Source organism: Hemiscyllium ocellatum, chromosome 8, assembly GCF_020745735.1.
Source record: "Hemiscyllium ocellatum isolate sHemOce1 chromosome 8, sHemOce1.pat.X.cur, whole genome shotgun sequence".
Lineage (NCBI taxonomy): Eukaryota > Metazoa > Chordata > Chondrichthyes > Orectolobiformes > Hemiscylliidae > Hemiscyllium > Hemiscyllium ocellatum.
Genome location: NC_083408.1, coordinates 103905784 through 103912728, shown reverse-complemented (window position 1 = coordinate 103912728; position 6945 = coordinate 103905784).

The window sequence follows — 6945 nt, the reverse complement described above, 5'->3', positions numbered from 1 at the left end:
GTATGTCAATCATCGCCCAGGGCCCGCCCTCTCCACCAATGGGTGCCGCAAGACGTCCGTCGCTGTCTGTGATTGGTTCATTCCTTCCACATGCGCCCGCCCTCTCCCATTCATGTATTGTTGCAGTGCAGCCTCGGTTACGCAGCAGGGAGAGAGAAACACACAGGGGTGACTGGACTCGAAGTGCCTCGCTCTTGTGTTTTCTCCACAAATGCTGCAATTTCCCGTTCTTGTTTACTTCAAGCATTTTTAAAGTCTGGCTACTGTTGTAAAACAGGGGAAAGTGAGGACTGCAGATCAGAGTCGAAAAGTGTGGCGCTGGAAAAGCACTGCAGGTCAGCAGGCAGCATCCAAGGGACAGGAGAGTCGACGTGTTGGGAGAAGGGCTTATGTCCAAAACGTCTATTCTCGTCCTCCTGGGATGCTGCCTGACCTGTTATACTTTCCAGCGCTACACTGTTCGACTGTTGTAAAACAGTCAATTTGCACACAGCATAGCTACCCACAAATTTGTAATTCCATCCCTCCAAATTCGAACAGCGCCCTGACTTGGAAATACAGTAATTTGCGTGCATTTCAGAAACAATGTTTTGGGGGTTTTTCTACATCACACAGGCTGCGGGAGCTCAAGGAAGCGACTTCCCAAAAAACGTTGCTAGCAACAGCCGCAACCGGCGAGTGTGCCAAACCCGTTCTCTTCCGCTTTGCAATATTTGCCTTTTTGTTCACAGACGTTGCTTTTTGATCGCCCGTACCTCTCCGCTAACAACCTGTATCAGTTCTAACGTTTTCAAATTCTAATGAAAAGTTATTAACTTCAAATGTGACATTGGTTCTCTCTCGCAACAAATGTTGCTTGACCAGAAACATAGAAAATATGATCTAGAAGGTATGTCAGTACCATCTGGGTCAACCTGCTGAGTATTTCCAACATTTTCTTTTTTTTAATTTCATACATACAGCATTCACAGTTTTTTTTCTTTTTGTGTACTAAGTGAATTGATAATTGGATAGAGGAGAGAGATAGTGCTCATGTAGAGTTGGGTCCTTTTTTGTTGTTAATATTATTCAAATGGATTTAATAGCAGAACATTTAGAAATACTGATATGATCAAGAAAACTCAGCATGGCTTTTCGAAGGGAAAATCGTGCTTGCCAGTGGATGTAATATACTTTCAATTTCGGAAACATTTGATAATGTACCACGTTAGGCGACCTATGATATTAAAGGTTGTATATTAGTTTGAACAGTGGATTGGGGAAAGAGAAAGAGGGTTAAGAACGGCATTTTCGGCAAGGCAACCTGAAACTAGAGGAATACCACAGGGATTAATACTGGGGGCCACAAGTATTTAAAATATATTTTAATGACTTGGATAAAGAAAGTGATTGTACTATAGCCAATTTTGTGGCTAGCACAAAGTAAGTGGGAAGGCAAATGATGAGGATATTTCAAAGGGTCTACAGAGGGACATAGACAGTTTAGATAAGTAGTTAAAGATTTAGTGGATGGAATATAATGTGGGAAAATGTGAGGTTATGCACTTTGACAGAAAGAATGGAGGAGTTGAATGTTTTGTAAATTGAGAAAGCTACAATATAGATGAATTTGGGAGTCCTTGTGCACACCTCACAACAAAGCTAGCTTACAAGCTCTGCAGGTAATAAGGAAGGCAAATGGAATACTGGCTTTTATTTTATAGAATTCCTACAGTATGGAAGCAGGCCATTCAGCCCATTGAGTTCACAAGAACCATCTGAAGAGCTTTCCCTCCACCCAATCCCTGAAACCCTGCATTTCCCATGGTTAACCCACCTGCACATTTCTGGCCATTATGGACAATTTAAGCATCATCAATCCACCTAGCCTGCACGTAGTCACAGAGTCATAGAGATGTACAGCATGGAAACAGACCCTTTGGTCCAACCTGTCCATGCCGATCAGATATCCCAACCCAATCTAGTCCCATCTGCCAGCATCGGGCCCATATCCCTCCAAACCCTTCCTATTCATATACCCATCCAAATGCCTCAATGTTGCTATTGTATCAGCCTCCACCACTTCCTCTGGCAGCTCATTCCATACACGTACCACCCTCTGCGTGAAAAAGTTGCCCCTTAGGTCTCTTTTATATCTATCCCCTCTCACCCTAAACTTATGCCCTCTAATTCTGGACTCCCCCGATGCCAGGGAAAAGACTTTGACTCTTTACCCTATCCATGCCCCTCATAATTTTGTAAACCTCTATAAGGTCACCTCCTAGAGAAAATAGCCCCAAACTGTTTAGCCTCTCCTATAGCTCAAATCCTCTAACCCTGGCAACATTCTTGTAAATCTTTTCTGAACCCTTTCAAGTTTCACAACATCTTTCCAATAGGAAGGAGACCAGATTGCACGCAATATTCCAATAGTGGCCTAACCAATGTCCTGTACAGCCACAACATGACCTCCCAACTCCTGTACTCAATACTCTGACCAATAAAGGAAAGCATACCAAACGCCTTCTTCACTATCCTATCTATCTGCGACTCCACTTTCAAGGAGCTATGAACCTGCACTCCAAGGTCTCTTTGTTCAGCAACACTGCCTAGGACCTTATCATTAAGTATATACGTTCCTCTAAGATTTACTTTCCCAAAATGCAGCACCTTGCATTTATCTGAATTAAACTCCATCTGCCACTTCTCTACCCCTTGCCCCATCTGCTCAAGATCTTGTTGTAATCTGAGGTAGCCCTCTTCGCTGTCCACTACACCTCCAATTTTAGTGTCATCTGCAAACTTACTAACTGTACCTCTTATTCTCGCATCCAAATCATTTATGTAAATGACAAAAAGTTTAGGACCCAGCACCGATCCTTGTGGCACTCCACTGGTCACAGGCCTCCAGTCTGACAAACAACCCTCCACCACTACCATCTACCTTCTACCTTTGAGCCAGTTCTGTATCCAAATGGCTAGTTCTCCCTGTATTCCGTGAGATCTAACCTTGCTAATCAGTCTCCCATGGGGAACCTTGTCGAACGCCTTACTGAAGTCCATATAGATGACACCTACCGCTCTGCCCTCATCAATCCTCTTTGTTACTTCTTTGGACTGTGGGAGGAAACCAGAGAGCTCGGAGAAACCCATACAGACACAGGAAAACAGTGCAACCTCCACACAGACAAAAAGGGTGGAATTGAACCCAGGTCTTGGGTGCTGAGAAGCACCAGTGCAAAACTCTGAGCCACTGTGTTGCCAACAGGAAAGAAGTCTAAAACAGAGAAGCCTTGCTAAAACTGTAAAAGCCAGTAGTCAGAACGCTGTTATCTAATGAAAGATAAGACCATAAGACATAGGAGTGGAAGTAAGGCATTCACCCCATCGAGTCTACTCCGCCGGTTAATCATGGCTGATGGGCATTTCAACTCCACTTACCCGCATTCTCCCCGTAGCCCTTAAATCCTTGCGAGGTCAAGAATTTATCAATCTCTGTCTTGAAGACATTCAATGGCCTTTACTGCACTCCATGGCAATGAATTCCACAATCCCATAACTCTCTGGCACAAGAAATGTTTCCTCATTTCCGTTCTAAAATTGACCCCTACTAATTCTAAGGCCGTGCCCACAGGTCCTAGTCTCCCTGTCTAATGGAAACAAAGTTCCAGCGTCCATCTTTTCTAAGCCATGCATTATCTTGTAAGTTTCTATTAGATCTCACCCCCAACCTTCTAAACGCTAATGAATACAATTCCAGGATCCTCAGCCGTTCATCGTACGTTAGGCCAACCATTCCAGGGCTCATCCGTGTGAATCTATGCTGGACACGTTCCAATGCCAATATGTCCTTCCTGAGGTGTACAGCCCAAAATTGGACACTGTATTCTAAATGGGGCCTAACTAGAGTTTTATAAAGTCTCAGAAGCACATCACCGCTTTTATATTCAAACCCTCTTGAGATAAATGACAACATTACATTTGTTTTGTTAATCACAGATTCAACCTGCAATTTAACCTTTAGAGAATCCTGGACTAGCAATCCCAGATCCCTTTGTACTTCAGCTTTATAAATTTTCTCATCGTTTAGAAAATAGTCCATGCCTGTATCCTCTTTTCCAAAGTGCAATACCTTGCATTTGCTCACTTTGAATTTCATTAGCTATTTCTTGGATCATTCTCCTAAACTGTCTAAATCTTCCTGCAGCCTCTTCACCTCCTCAGTACTACCTGCCTGTCCACCTAACATCATATCATCAGCAAACTTCGCCAGAATGCCACAGTCCCTTCATCCAGATCATTAATATATAAAGTGAACAGCTGCAGCCCCAACACTGAACCCTGTGGGGCATCACTTGTCACCGGCTGCCATTCTGAAAGAGAACCTTTTGTCCCAACTCTCTGCCTACTGTCAGACAACCAAACCCCAATCCATGCCAGTAGCGCACCTCGAACAACATGGTTTCTCACCTTACTCAGCAGCATCCCGTGAGGCACCTCATCAAAGGCCTTTTGGAAGTCTAGATACAGAACATCCACTGTATTTCCTTGATCTAACTTATTTGTTACCTCTTAAAAGAATTCCAACAGGTTTGTCAGGCACGACCTCCCCTTACTAAATCCATGCTGACTTGTTCTAATCCGATCCTGCACTTCCAAGAATTTAGAAATCTCATCCTTAACAATAGATTTTAGAATTTTACCAAAAACCGAGATTAGGCTAATCGGCCTATAATTTTCCATCTTTTGTCTTGATCCTTTCTTGAGCAAGGGGGTTACAACAGTGATTTTCCAATCCTCTGGGACTTTCTCTGACTCCAGTGACCTTTGAAAGATCACAACCAATGCCTCTGATATTTCCTCAGCCACCTCCCATAGAATTGTACGATGTAGCCCATCGGGGCCAAGAGATATATCAATTTTTAGCCTTTTAGCTTTTCTCTTTTGTAATGGCTACCATCCTCAGCTCTGCCCCTGACTCTCCTTAATTGTTGGGATATTACTCATGTCTTCCACTGTGAAGACTGACACAAAGTACTTATTAAGGTCTTCAGCTATTTCCTTATCTCCCATCACTAGCCTTCCAGCATCAATTTGGAGCGGCCCAATGTCTACTTTTGCTTCTCATTTGTTTCTTATGTATTGAAGGAAATATTTACTATCATTTCTAATATTACTGGCTAGCCTACCTTCATATTTTATCCCCTCCTTCCTTATTTCTCTCTTTATTATCCTCTGTTTGTTTTTGTAGCCATCCCAATCTTCTGATTTCCCAGTGCCCTTGGCCACTTTATGGGCTCTCTCTTTTCCTTTGATACATTTCCTGACTTCCTTTGTCAGTCATGGCTGTATAATCATCCCCTGGATAATCTTTCTTTTCTTTGGGATGAACCTCTGTACGGTGTTCGCAATTACACCCAGAAACACCTGCCATTGTTGCTCTACTGTCTTCCTGCTAGGCTCTGCTTTCAGTCAATTTTCATCCCTTCCTCTTTCATGCCCCTGTAATTACCTTCATTCAATTGTAACACCATTACATCTGATTTTGCCTTCTCTCTTTTAAACTGCAGACTGAACTCTACCATATTATGTTCTCTCCCTCCTAAGTGTTCCCGTACTTTAAGATCTTTTATAAAGTCCGGCTCATTACATTATACTAAGTCCAGAATAGACTGCTCCCTTGTGGACTCCATCACAACTGTTCCAAAAAGCCATCCTGTAAGCATTCCATGAATTCCCTTTCTTTGGATCCATTGGCAATATTATTCACCCAGTCCACATGCATATTGAAGTTTCTCATGATCACTGTGAACTTGCCTTTCTGACATGCCCTATCTATTTCCCAGTACCTCTTGCGCCCGATATACTGACACCAGAGAGAGTGTACGGACGAACTGTCTAATGGGGTTTGGCTGAGTAAATTGGATCTATCCTCATCGGAGTTTAGAAGATTGAGAGACAACCTTCACAGGATAAATGCAGAAATGTTGTTTCCCCTTGTGAGATAGTCCAGGACCAGAGGTCTTAATCTCAGAATAGCTTAATCTCTGTTTAAAATAGAGATGAGGGGAGTTTCATCTCCCAGAGGGTAATGAATCTGTGGAATTCTTTACCACAGAGGTCTGTTGAGGGTGAGTGCTCAAGGCTGAAACAGAAAGATATTTTAAAATCTTTTTGAAAAAAAAAATCAAGGGTTGTCAAAAAAGGCAGGAAAGTAGAGTTAAGGATTGTCGAATCAGCCAGGGTATAATTAAATCGAGGAGCAGAATCCACAGACAGAATCGCTAAATTATTAATAAAAACTGAAAGAACTGCAAATGCTGTAAATCAGAGACAAAAAACTAAGTTGCTGGAAAAGCTCAACAGGCCTGTGGGACCCATTCTGATGTAAGGTCACCGGACTCAAAACATTAACTTTGATTTCTCTGCACTGATGCTGCCAGACCTGCTGAGCTTTTCTTGCACCTTCTGTTTTTGTTGTTTAATTATTAATGTCTACCTGGCAGACTATTCTTACTCCTCTTTAATACAGTAGTCTTTATGACATTCACCTGTGAGGACAAATACGACTTACGTTTGATGTGATACTTGAAATATGATACCTCTAATAGTGCAGCATTCTACAATGCACAGGCAATGTCAGCATCAAGTCTCTTGAACGTGATTCAACTGTAGGATTTCTGACTCAAAGGTGAAGCATGACATTAAAGCACTCTGTAATGTTAAAGAGCAGCACCAAAGTAAGCCATTCAGTCAACCAATGCTAGCTTTTTCCCAAAGAGCCTGTTACCTCCATTCACACACATCCCCGTAATTATTTTAATGTTATTCTCCCCACAATTCTGTAATTTTTCAATGGTACTGTCTGAAACTATATTCACGTCCAGTAATTAAGACATTAAGTGAAATATTAGTGTAACTTTCCCTAAAATAGAGACAATACACAAGCGCTTTATGTCTTACTGC